Below are 13,367 nucleotides of genomic sequence, written 5' to 3'. Positions count from 1 at the left end.
ACGCTGTCCTCTAATACTAAATTGGTGAGCCCTTGATGCCTCAGAACTTGCCCTACCAACCGATCCTTTCTTCTAGTCAAGTTGTGCCACAAACTCCTCTTCATCAGCTATGTGATCTACCCATCTAATCTTCAGCATTCTTCTGTAGCACCATACTTCGAAAGCTTCTATTCTCTTCTTGTCTAAACTATTTATTGTCCACGTTTCACTTCCTTGCATGGCTACACTCCATACAAATACTTTCAGAAACGACTTCCTGGCACCTAAGTCTATTCTCGATGTTAACAAATTTCTCTTCTTCAGAAACGCTTTCCTTGCCATTGCAAATCTACATTTTATATCCTCTCTACTTCGACCATCATCAGTTACTTTGCACCCCTAATAGCAAAACAGCTTTACTACTTAAAGCGTCTCATTTCCTAATCTAATTCCCGCAGCATCACCCGATTTAATTCGACTACAATCTAGTATCCTCGATTTACTTTCGTTGATGTTCATCTTATATCCTCCTTTCAAGACAATGTACATTCCGTTCAGCTGCTCTTCCAGATCTGTCTCTGACAGAATTACAATGTCATCGGCGAACCTCAAAGTTTTTATTTCCTCTCCATGGATTTTAATTCCTACTCCGAATTTTTCTTTTGTTTCCTTTTCTGTTTGCTCAATGTACAGATTGAATAACATCTGGATTAGGCTACAACCCTGTCTCATTTCCTTCCTAACCACTGCTTCCCTTTCGTGCCCCTCGACTCTAATACCTTCCATTTGGTTCCTGTAAAAAATTGTAAATAGCCTTTCGCTCCCTGAATTAAAACCCTGCCACCTTCAGAATTTGAAAGAGAGTATTCCAGTCAACGTTGTCGAAAGCTTTCTCTAAGTCTACAAATGCTACAAATGTAGGTTTGCCTTTCCTTAATCTTTCTTCTAAGATAAGTCTTAAGGTCAGTATTGCCTCACGTGTTGCAATATTTCTACGGAATCCAAACTGATCTTCCCCGAGGTCGGCTTCTACTAGTTTTCCATTCGTATGTAAAGTATTCGTGTTAGTATTTTGCAGCTGTCGCTTATTAAATTGATAGATTGGTAATTTTCACATCTGTCTACACCTGCTTTCTTTGGGATTGGAATTATTATATTCTTCTTGAAGTCTGAGGGTATTTCGCCTGTGTCATACATCTTGCTCACCAGATGGTGGGGTTTTGTCAGGGCTGGCTCTCGTTCTAATGGAATGTTGTCTACTCCCGGCGCCTTGTTTCGACTTAGGTCTTCCAGTGCTCTGTCAATCTCTTCACACAGTATCTGATCTCCCATTTCATCTTCATCTACATTCTCTTCCATTTCCATAATATTGTCCGCAAGAACATCGCCCTTGTATAGACCCTCTGTATACACCTTCCACCTTTCTGCTTTTTCTTCTTTGCTTAGAACAGAGCTCTTGATTCTCATTCACGTGGTTCTCTTTTCTCCAAAGGTCTCTTTAATTTTCCTGTGGGCAATATCTATATTACCCCTAGTGCTATTCGCCTCTACATCCTTACGTTTGTCCTCTAGCCACCCCTGCTTAGCCATTTTGCACATCCTGTCGATCTCATTTTTGAGACTTTTTTATTCCTTTTTGCCTGCTTCCTTTACTGTAATATTGTATTTTCTCCTTTCATCAATTAAATTCAATAACTTTTCTGTTACCCAAGGATTTTTATTAACCCTCATCTGCTGCCTTCACTATTTCATCTCTCAAAGCTACCCATTCTTCTTCTACTGTATTTCACTCTTTAACCGTGTAAAAAAGTAAGGGTATTGAATTTCGAGCAAAAAAATTACAAAACCAGGCAAACAATTCTGCGAAAACAATCAAACGTAATTTAATTAAACTGCCTGGTTTTTGTAGGCGACTCTACAATACTTTAAGAAAAAGATGATTGAGGCAGTTACTCAAATAAATCTTCTGGAAAGAAAAGTGGATAGAACTAGTCTTCGAATTTTAACTGAAGAAACTAAATTCGTAACAAATATTAAAATACATCAAAATACATAGAATCACAAATAAGTAAAACAGAATAAGGCAGCACCTTTAAATACCTTCTAGAACCCAAACAGCAGAATGGACTAGAAAAATTTGCAAACGATATATTACTTAATAAAATGCAAAGAGCATAAGGTTTGACGAAAAATGTCTACAAGAAGGACTGCATAGAAAGATAAACAAAAATAAAACAGCATATCACAATAGTAAGACCAAAACATTTAGATGCATGTGAATGCTTAACGATGAACTATAAAACTCTACAAAATAGAGGTAGTTGAAAGACGGGTTATTAAAAAAAATAATGCGTAGAATATAAACTGCAGATGGTTGAAAAACGAGAAATAACGAGGAGATTTACGAAAATATACGGAAAATGTCGGAATAAATTACAAAGCGAAGATTAATTTTCTTTGGACGTCTCTACCACATAAATGAGATCAGATTAACGAAAAAATTATTCTCGTATTTCTGGAAGAAAATCAACAGTAGCATGGGTTGTAGGAATAAAACGAAGAGAGAAACAACATCAAAAAATCGTAAATAGGAAAAATAAACCTGTTTAAGAATAAAATATTAAATTTAGAATTATTTCAGAGGATAAAAAATAAGAAACTGGTAGCAATGTTGAGGGAAGACAACACGGGGAGAAGATGAAAGAGTACTGCCGAAATGTAGAACAAGGAAAGATGAAGTAAGTTGTTACATGATCCTAGATCGTAAATACGAAAATTAAAAAAATGGATACGTGCCAACAGGATTCGCGCTCTGAGAATTCTGTATAAAGTTAATTCTTTATTTACAAGTAAATGACAACAACAGCAGCAACCACTTTGGCGACTTGCGTGTTCCTGAACTACCCGTTATCCAGTCGGGGAAAGGTCACATACAGTTTAACGCGGGATGCAAACCACATGTTTCTGGCGACTCATAACATAGTTGAGAGATAAAGGCTACGTTAAAACGTAGACTGAAAAATTCGTGGTCCGTCCGAGATTCGACCCCGCGACCTCCGGGTTCCTAGGCACGAGATTTAGCGCTGCCATCGGTTAGCTTCTTTCAGTTATGTTCGTATTTCGTTAATTAATTGAATTCGTCATCTTGAAAATTAAGTAAACATTTATATTTGGTCAGTTGCCGGACATGAACGTTGTATTCTGTAAATTGTTGGAAGAAAAACACGTGTGACTAAAATCAAAAGGGGTTCGTCTGCTTTCGGTACAGCTACACAAACTGTGATACCTATCGTCATTGAACTAAATCGTAATTGGTTGATAAAGTCTCTTTATATCGTACGCTTCTTCAAGGCTTCTCACCTCTTCTTATATTTCTTGTGCGTTGGCTGTCGAAGTGCTGAAACTTGGGGCAAATTAAATTATTTCCTTGATCGAGAGAAGTATGTGTAAAATTAGAGGGCTGCAGCGTTAAAACATAAAATAAATGTGATGAAATTAAAAGTAGAAAGTTATTCTGTCACCATTTTTGCGGTTTCGTTATCTTTGCACCTTTGTATTTAAGACAACACTGTCCTGTCCAAAAAATTTGCAAAGCTTTCTTTGTATTTCTTTTTCAGTGTGAGCAAATGCTGCTACATCACCGCTGCTACATATGTGAATAAATAGTCCGTCTGTAGCTTTTGAGAGTAAGACTGCGAGCATCGAAATACATGACATATATGACCGTATCTTTTGACTGCACTAACTTAGAAGCTTATATTTTTTACACATCCAAGGGACCATATTCGACGTAACTTTAAACCTTTTGCCCCATAAAAGGGGTCTTTACAGACGGCGGTATCTTTTGATTGCATTGACTTAGAAGCTTAAGCGCTTCACACCACCAAGGGACCATAAACCTTAGTATGTGACATAAATTTGAACCTGATACCTCTATCCATTCCTGACAAGAAACACAGGCAGACAGACAGACAGACAAAAAAGGGATACTACAAGAACTTACTACAAGAACTCCGCTTTTAACGACTGTGATACGAAATCCTAAAAACTACAATTTTTATCGTTTGTAGCGAATGTGTATAACTCTTACTGATTGAAACATCTAATTAGATAATGTTGCTGTGATAATCTAACGGTTGCTCTGATAATCTAACGTTTCATTAACCTTGGTTACCTATGGGATGTATAGAAAATAGATTAAATAAAAGTTGCTGCAAACCTTCAAATAGGAACAACTTGAGCCCAAACAAGAGTAATCCTATTAGTTTTTAACACTTATGGTTCGTGTCTGACGGTCTTCAGCTGTTGTGGATGGTTATTGGTCGCGTACGTTTCAAAGTCTTACACAGTAGTTACAAATGTGCATGTGACATAAAGATCCCTCAAATATCTCGTATGCGTTGAAGTAATGCTACTGTTAACCGTCAATAAGTTCAAATTGTCATTCAAACATCTCACAAATTAATACTGATATTGCGATACCAATGTAATAAATTCCATGTTGTTAAGAAGAGATGCACATGAACTTTGTGGCTGTGAATTGTACGGCTGGCTTGTTTTAGAGTGAAAATGTTATTTCTCATTAGACTGAGGTGTTGCAAAATATCATCGCACATCTGACTAAGGAGGCAATGCATGCGATACAGCCAATTTTCAGTGAATCACGGTTACTAAATGTGAAAGTTTTTCTAATGGTGAGAATGCTGCTGCTGATGGTAAATATGGGAATTCTCCCAATATATCGCTCAGGCAGAGACCGTGAAGACAAAATTAGATTAATTATAGTACGCTCAGAGGTATTTAAGGAGTCGCAGTATCTTCATAAACGACTGGAACAGAAATAAATGTGGTACCATGCTAAGTAGCCCCAACATTTACTTCACAGCGGCTTGAAGAGCTTGTAGGCAGACAAGAATGTAGAAGTTAGCTTATCACCTACCCACAGGCGAAAAACCCTGGTCTCTCCCATTTCACTAGCGATGCAACAGCTGTAAGGAACTTGAATGTCAACATGAATGGAATTCTGTGTAAGATAATGAATGTAATGTGTTATCAGTTTTGAGTAATTATAACAAATCTCGTATTTTTGTCAACACTTCTGATGACTTTCGTAATAAGGGTATACCACCTGGCCAGCTGTTCATCTATCACTGAAATCTGACTAAAATATTGATGTAATTGGTGCTCAGAGAAACGGGAAACTGTACTGAATATCATCTTTTAGAAACTTTACAGAACGCATTTAACGATGCCATTTGCATGTATTTAGCAACGGTAATTTTCCGAATTTTTCTACTGTAGAGATCTCACAAATAAATATTTAAATCTAACCGCCTGAAAGAATTTTTTCGTAAGTAATTACTAATGGAGGATGGACAAATCCTTTTTTGTCCTTCATGGCAACGAATCATAATCAACTGAATATTTACACTAAGGAAGCGTTGTGGTAGTTAAATCTCCAGCTGGCCATCCTGTTCTCTCCGCCTTTCCCTCAAACTGTTTAAACAAATACCAGGATGATACCTTTGAAAACAGTATAATTGGTTTCTTTCCGCATCCATCGTCCATCCGAAGTTTTACCCTTCCCTTAATACAGCATTTTGTGAGAAATGTATGTAACTTATGTAAAGTCTAGTTTTAAATTATAAGAAACACTCCAATTTCGATTTCTTGCTGATTCAGCTCTTTCGTTGTTTCTCTCTGTTTTAACTCTTTGTCCTAATGTTTTATTTTTCTGTGAGAGTGGTGAATCCTCTTTAAATACTCATATTCTTAGTCAATTTAATGACTTTAAGACGGTACGTTGATTTCAATAATTAGCTTGTGCAGACGGTTCTTGATGGTGCTGAAAGCTTTAATAAAATTCCTTTTTCCTGTTAGACGATATTTCGATATCTTGGTCTAGCCACACTGGAAGCCTGTCACAGCTGGGTTTTTAATAGAAATCAGGTTTCACAAAATGAAATAAAACCAGAATGATAACTTCGGACGTTCTGTGTATGTCCCGGCTCTATGGTCGCTTAGTTAGTTGAATAAGTAAATCCACTTCATGAGTAGTGACTCTAATTTTCTTGCAAAATTATGTACCTCTTGTTTCCTTTTCGTTAACGGCGACTTTATACGCGGCTCCTTAATTGTCGGCTAAAAGTGATCCTCGATCTGCATGCGACAGATCTGAAAATAAGTAAACATGGAGCTGCACGATGACTTCGCAAGAAAAGCCTGGATAAAGTATAGATCACGGAACACATATCTGGGAGATCTAGCTTAGAAACTGATCGATAGTAACGGGGAGAAGGCACACAATTTCATTTCATGGCAGATGTCCAGCAATATTCCCCTAATAACTCAATACACAAGATTCTCTTAGTCTTCGCTGATAAATGAATTTGAAAGGCATGCTTCCGAGTGGTTGTCATTTTCCTTTGCAGAGTGCATCTCGGAATTTAGCTGAAAGATTTTTTGCGGATTTGTCTGTTTTAAATGTCACTCCGTAGGGGGACTAATGAACACGGTAAACGCCTTGAGTGGGAAGAAAACCTTGATCTGACGAATCAAATGAGTCAGGGCACGACACATACCGTTAGCGGGAGAAGAAGGCTAGTAACACGAGGACAATAGCATTCCCTTGCGGCTGTTTGTCCTTCCTGGGCACTTTCTCGGTAAGCCTCGCGTTCCACCCAACAGCTTGCGTCCTGCAGTCATCCTTGCTTCTGGTTGGTTTCTTGCTACAGCACTCTACTACTCTCTCTTACTAGAGTTTAATTTTGTTTCAGTAATTCCATGTCCGAAAGCATAGCCCTCCTTGTAAATCACATCTAGATTTACACTTCTAAACATCTCGAACAGTGGAAATGTCGCTAGTTCGCATCTTTCACCCTTCCGGAAGAAACGAAAACTAGGAGAGGAAGCTGAAAAGTGCTCTCGTGAGATTCTAGAAACGAATCACCTGTGAAGCGAGTTTGCAAAGAAGGACAAATATGCGTGAAATAAACAATTTCTTTGTAGCGCTACGCAGTCTCTTATTCACACCACCTTGATTCTCTCTTTCCAGTGTCAACTTTAGTAGGATTCTATCAAAGGAAAATTGAAAGACTACAGGTTGACTTGTCCTCTGCATCAGGATCATTAGACATTGAATCCTAGTTCGCTTACCGAAGATTGAGGGAAGAAATCCAGTGAAGCATTTACGCTAAGTGATTCAGGGGAACCACAAACATCCGAACGCAGGATAGGCGAACGAAGGTTCGACTTCTGCTTCTCCCGAGACAAATGTCTCCACCATTGCAGAACTCACTTGCTCACCATCACAAGTAAAGTGTGGAAACGTTAAGGAATACAGAAATACGGCATACTACATAAGTAGACGTGGCAGAATGGTTAGTTATGACATACGTGTGTGCAAAAACAGACCTGTTGAGTATCCACGGCTGTACGAAATAATCAGAAATTTATTTGCTGACTACGAATTCCTTGAGGTCAACTGTATTAGATATACATCTACTACGCCTTAGTGACATATGACAATCTGTGCTGGGTTCGAGTCCTGTTCCGGCACAAATGATTATATGTCACTACTGGATAGTAAAAAGTGCAATCAAAAAATTTCTGTTTGAGGGTGTTACTGCAGCGTATATGCAGTCTAGCATGACTCTGATCTGGCTGTATAAGCACCGACATTTGGCCAAGTATTAGTGTGGCATTCGTGTTCCTGCAACGTGCTAGCGGTAAGTGTGCAAACGTTAATTATGACGATGTTGTCACCAAATGCGTCCAAACAGGAACAACGTGCTCTTGTTCTTTTCTTGGTTGCCGAAGAACAATGAGAAATGTGTCTGTCGAAAACCACCTTTGTGGAATGGCACCCCAAGTTCCGAGCTGGTTGCGATACGACGATCTTGGAGGCTAGCCTCATCGATTGTAGACACGTGGGAGACACTCAAGCACCCGCCGTTTAGTCCAGATCTGTTCCCACACCATTATCATGCCTTCGGTTCCTTGAAAAACACCTTGAAGGGTCGATGACTGTCATCGGACAAAGACGTGCAGCATGCAGTTACGGACTGCTTCACGCAGCAGGCCACGGTATTTTGCAAAACGGTTATCTTCGAACTGGTGCGTTGGTTTGATGGTTGACTCAATGCTCACGACGATTTTGCCAGTTTAGAATACCGATTCTGGACTTCATGGCCTTCGAACGGAAACTTTTTCATCGCCCCTTATAGATCTATAAGCAATACAGCCTGTGTCAAGGAATTCGGAGTCAGAGAATAAATTTCTAAGACTGTATAGTTCTAATCAGCTCTTCCCTTATGTGGCTATAACAAATTTTTCCTACAACATGTCATTTCTTGGATAAAAGGCGAACACTAAACTCAAGCCTGCTGACTGAGCAGATTGATTCTCGAAAGGAAACAGAGTACGTTTCTTCCAATCCTATATACAAAATCTATGCACTGTTATGGAACGAATTCTTTGTCGTGTCGGTTTCAAGCAGTTTATCCACTACTGTTCCTTGACAAGTAGAAGCAACTTATAAAATGTTAGTTTTCAGTGTTACATACCTCTTACTATACTTTATCCATCCTAAACTGCTGGACTGATAGTGATCCCAAAACAAAGAAGAACGTGAGCAGCGGAAATGTGACTTCACCATCGCCGAAAAAGGCGAAGACCCATCCGTCAATGGACAAGTTTATGCTGTTTTTTGGGACCCCGGTGGTGTGGTCCTTCTTGATTTTTCTCATAAAGAGCAATCCGTCACAGCAGCATACTACTGCAGTCTCGTGATGGAGGTGCGAAAGGCAGTAAAGACGAAGCGTCACGAAAAGCTTCTGGGGGTCGATTTTCCTCCACAACAACACGCCAGATCGCTCTGTAGAGGCCGCAGTCACACATGCTGCATCTTGAGCAATCTAATTATGCCTCATCCCCTGTCCTCACCTGGCGTGGCAACCAGTGACTTCTCCTTCCCGTAAGAAGAAACAATCATGTTACTGGCATTTTCAAAATGATGATGAGGTGATTTTCGAAGTTGAATGCATTCCAAACAGCCAGAATGCAGTCTTCTCCAACCATGATCTCCGACAGATTACCCACTGTAGAGAAAACTGTGTCGCATTCTAGAATAAACCAGCGGAAAAATTCTCATATCACAGTACAAAAAGATGAACAGGTTCCCGTTTAAAAGACTGACTGAAAAGTGAGGTACCAACTGGCTCATTCTACCTACCTCAACACCTTTAAAGATTTACCGCAAAACCTTTGGCATGCGAACATATTCGCGCTCTTTTCAAAATGCATCTCACCCCTCACTCTCACAACCCTCCATAACTATCACTCGCTCTCAGGCACTACCCCATCGCTGTAAGTCGCTCATACTCATCCACTCCAACTTACCCATTCTCACTTATTCATTCAGCCCAAACCATTGTCTTTATCTCCTTGTGTATCTCTGCAATTGCCTCTTGTGCAACAGTCACAGTCCCCTTCGTTCTGTCTCACTATTATAGTCTTCTCTCAGCGTCACTGTTTCCCCCTTGCTGTCTCATACTGCTGCAATGTCATTCATTCCTTCCCACTGCTGCTCTCTCTTCTCAGTCACCATCCTCGTTGTCATTGTCATAGACTCCATCTCTCATCATCACTAATTCTCAACCACTTCCACTTCATCCGTCTCTTTATTCGTGTCCCACAGACACTGTTCCCTTAACTCTTTTACTAGCTCTGTTCTGTCACTCTCAACTATGTCCCACTGCCACTATGTCCCTCTCTTTCTGTCACACTGTCATTGCCTCCTTCGCTCTTTCTAAACCACAACCACTGTCTACTGTCTTACGGTATTTATTACTTTTCCACTTCTTTGCCACACCAAGAGAGCCAATATGTTATGATGGAAAGGTTTCTGGAATTTTTTAAAGATGCTGAGGAAGGTAGAATGAGGCTGCTAGAACTTCACTTGTCAGTAAGATTCTTTTAATTAAAGAGGAATGTATTCACTCTTTTTGTGCTCCGTTAGGAGAAATTTTCCGCTGCTTCTCTTCTTTTCCCTGTTAGAGCAGAGTATGTCACTCATATGAAAATAACTTCGTGGGTCAGTAAAATTTTGGTAATTTAATTATGTGAAATTGAAATAGCGCAAAAGTAATTTCACTCCTCAGATCGGATTTTTCTGCACAAAACTTTTTCATGCGCTTCAGTACTACGATAAGGGTTTCCCAGAAGCTTTCTGATGATAACGGATGCACTTTAGAGCATATTTCTCCGTGCTACGTCACTTTATAAACTACGTTTTCGCCTCACACCGTATTTTACGTCCGTATTTCACGTGTACAAATAGAGTAACTTTGAATCTCTGTAATTCGGAAACGAATAAAGATATCAAGAAATTTTCAAGGTTTTTGAGGTCCATATTTTAGGAATACATCGTAAAAAATTGCAGCCATTTGCTGTGCATAGCGGTCTATAAATCCGCAGCTCGGTTTTAGGGGTTTTCTCAGGTACCGCTGATGAAGTGAATACTGCCTCCATAGGCTACTTAAGGTGCATCGTAGACCATATCTAATGTAAAAAGAATCAACTGATTTCCTCAGTTTGCCTAAACTGGAGGAAGTGTGTAATATTCAAACTTTGACCCTTTACAATAGAATAGATACGGTTCGACAATCCTTCTATTGTTGTGTATCCAAATGAACCATAGCCCAAGAGCTATCCAAAATACTTGACTGTACCGTTCTACCACCAATAGAACACGAGGAATGAGTCCCAATAAGTCTTTTTCCCGCTAAAACTGTCCCTAATTATTGAAACTTGTTCTTGCACTTACAAATTGTAAAACTGACGAAAATTTTACCTCAAAATTTAGTGAATTTTAACAGCGTGAGATAATGATTAAATCGATGTGTTTTCCAAGCCTACTTACTGTAATACTGTTGTTCTTGTAAATGTTAATTTTAGATCGATTTCAAAATCTCGGTTAGCTCTCATGTACTGTTAGCTTAAGTGGCATATCATTGGACGTACCATTGCCAGCGCGGCTCTCTCGGCGACCACTTCAAAAGAAGCTGTAACAATTATCGTTGCGCTAACAGTTCTTGATCCAACAAATGTTACAAAGGTTCCACTGTCCTTGCGGACATTCGTCTTGCTACAAACGAGTCTGTTTCGTGACTCAAAGCACGTCACCTGGTTGTACGATCCTGTACTGGCGAGCGAACAGTATCATATGAGAGCGTCGAGATCTTACGTGGCGTTCAGTGTGGCCCTCCGGAATCCATAGTGTCCATATTCGTAATGACAGCCGTATGTTCGCGAGCAGCAATATTCCGGAACGATAAATCGATGTCTTGACAGGCCATGATCCTGCCGCCTTCGAATTCTACACGTGCTGGTGGATGTTTCTTCTCTTTACACGAGACGTTAACGCTACTTTCTTACAAACAACCGAGAGTCAAATGTGAGTTCTGAACGAGATATGCCCTGAATAATCTTTCCTTATGCACAGAATGTAATTGCTCTTAGCCCTCTCTGCGTACTTTGTGCCACTGTGCTGAAATGGTACTCATTTATATATCGAAGCATGTAGGACGTTTTATACCAGTTTTACGTTTGTTACCTGCCTTCATGGTGTTGCATATTGGGTGGTCAGCAATGTATGTTTCAAACGAGTGCCTTGCTGGAAGTACACTTCTGACATACCTTGCCAGCATTATAGGGCCATTTAGTTGCCCAGTTAACCACGTTATATAAGTCACTGTTGGTTTAAACTATAACTACCTTTTCTAATCCGGCAACTAAGATCTAATAAACTAATTCGGATAATTTGTGTATTTAACTAGCTGTTTCTCCCTAGGGTGAAAGGTGTAAATGATATCATATCTAACAATTAACATGTAGTGTAATTAAGCCATTGTCTTTCATTAATATTCAAGAGAAACCTAATCCTCATGGAATAGTCAAGAATCACATAAAACACATAGCTGCATAAACCTAGTGAGTAATGTATATCAGTTGCGTCTTAGGTAGCCACACGTATGTATAGTTTAGTGTAAAATTATTAGTGCCTGTCCTACTCAAGCTGATCAGAATATTTCCACTGATGGTCTTCTTGGTGTTGTCTTGTGTCAGCTCGGTTACAATAATGCAGCAGCTTATCTCTAATTATCCCTGAAATTATTTTTACGTTCGCACGCCGTATGGAATCATCAGTGTGCAATGATGAGTATTTCGATAGACTATGGATGATAAGCGTCCAGTAAAATAGTGCTTTACTGTATATCGAACTGGAAAATGAAAAAAAAACTGTTCTGCAAATTAGAACGTGAGTGTGTGGTGGAAATGCTTTACTAGCATCCAGAAACCATCGATCCACACGACATACGAATTAAATGAAAATTGACACGACGTACCTATGATAATTGTAGATCAACATTTTGAATCTATTAAAATATAAGAGCGCCAACACTGACAATATAATCTGCGTTAATAACTTGTAACTTTCCCAGTTATATACGATTTCACCAATAATGGCTCAACAATCTCTCTAAACATTTAATCCCTCTCCTAATACGTCTACTTTCCTCGAAGTCCAATCGTCATCACCCCAAAATTCATCTTTTTCCTTTTTTCTCTTCCCTCACGAATGGAGAAAACATCAGGTCCGGAATTTCCCGCTCTCGCAGTCGCAGTCGCTCTCGCAGTCGTAATTCCCATAACTGCGATGTGCAGTGTTCAAACAAACCGTAGGTTCATTGCTCTCAGGGGCGATGACTGATCTTCCGCACTAACAGAAGTAGTTCCAGTTATGGTAATGATACCAGTGATATACTGTAGATTTCAAAACATCGAGAGCTAATATCTGCGCACTATTTCTTTAGCTATTCGGACCCTAATGCCGAACTGGTAGAAATTTGAAACCTACGGACCAACATCGTGTTTGTTCACTTTTGTGATCAAGTGAATACTCTAGTGCAGTAAACAGTGAAGGTGCAGCTGTTTGCAATTTTGGCTCCCCTTGGCTGTTGGCTACATCTCGAGAGTTCTCCCGCGATGAAAGCTGGTAGTCTGTCACAATGCTACCTAAGACTTAACCTTCGAACTGCAGTTTCCGTTTTGACTGTGTAGGAAACAGATGAATATCGATCAATTCCTCATACTCCAATTCCTCGTGTAAGTTCTATCGGTAATTCAAAAATGGCTCCGAGCACTATGGGATTTGAGATCTCAGGTCATCAGTCCCCTAGAACTGAGAACTACTTAAACCTAAGTAAACTAAGGACATCACACACATCCATGCCCGCGACAGGATTCGAACCTGCGACCGTAGCAGTCGCGCGGTACCCGACTGGAGCGCCTAGAACCGCTCGGCCACTCCGGCCGGCTCTGTCGGT

The 13,367-nt window shown here is 39.8% G+C and overlaps 1 protein-coding gene across 1 annotated transcript in view; it reads left to right on the top strand.

Annotated features, from left to right (window-relative positions):
- Positions 1-13,367, top strand: part of LOC126282418 (A disintegrin and metalloproteinase with thrombospondin motifs 7-like) — a 488,845-nt gene that overhangs the window by 325,570 nt on the left and 149,908 nt on the right. The gene's annotated exons all lie outside the window — the stretch shown is intronic.

This window comes from Schistocerca gregaria, chromosome 7 (assembly GCF_023897955.1).
Source record: "Schistocerca gregaria isolate iqSchGreg1 chromosome 7, iqSchGreg1.2, whole genome shotgun sequence".
NCBI lineage: Eukaryota > Metazoa > Arthropoda > Insecta > Orthoptera > Acrididae > Schistocerca > Schistocerca gregaria.
This window is presented reverse-complemented; position numbering and strand designations above follow the sequence as displayed.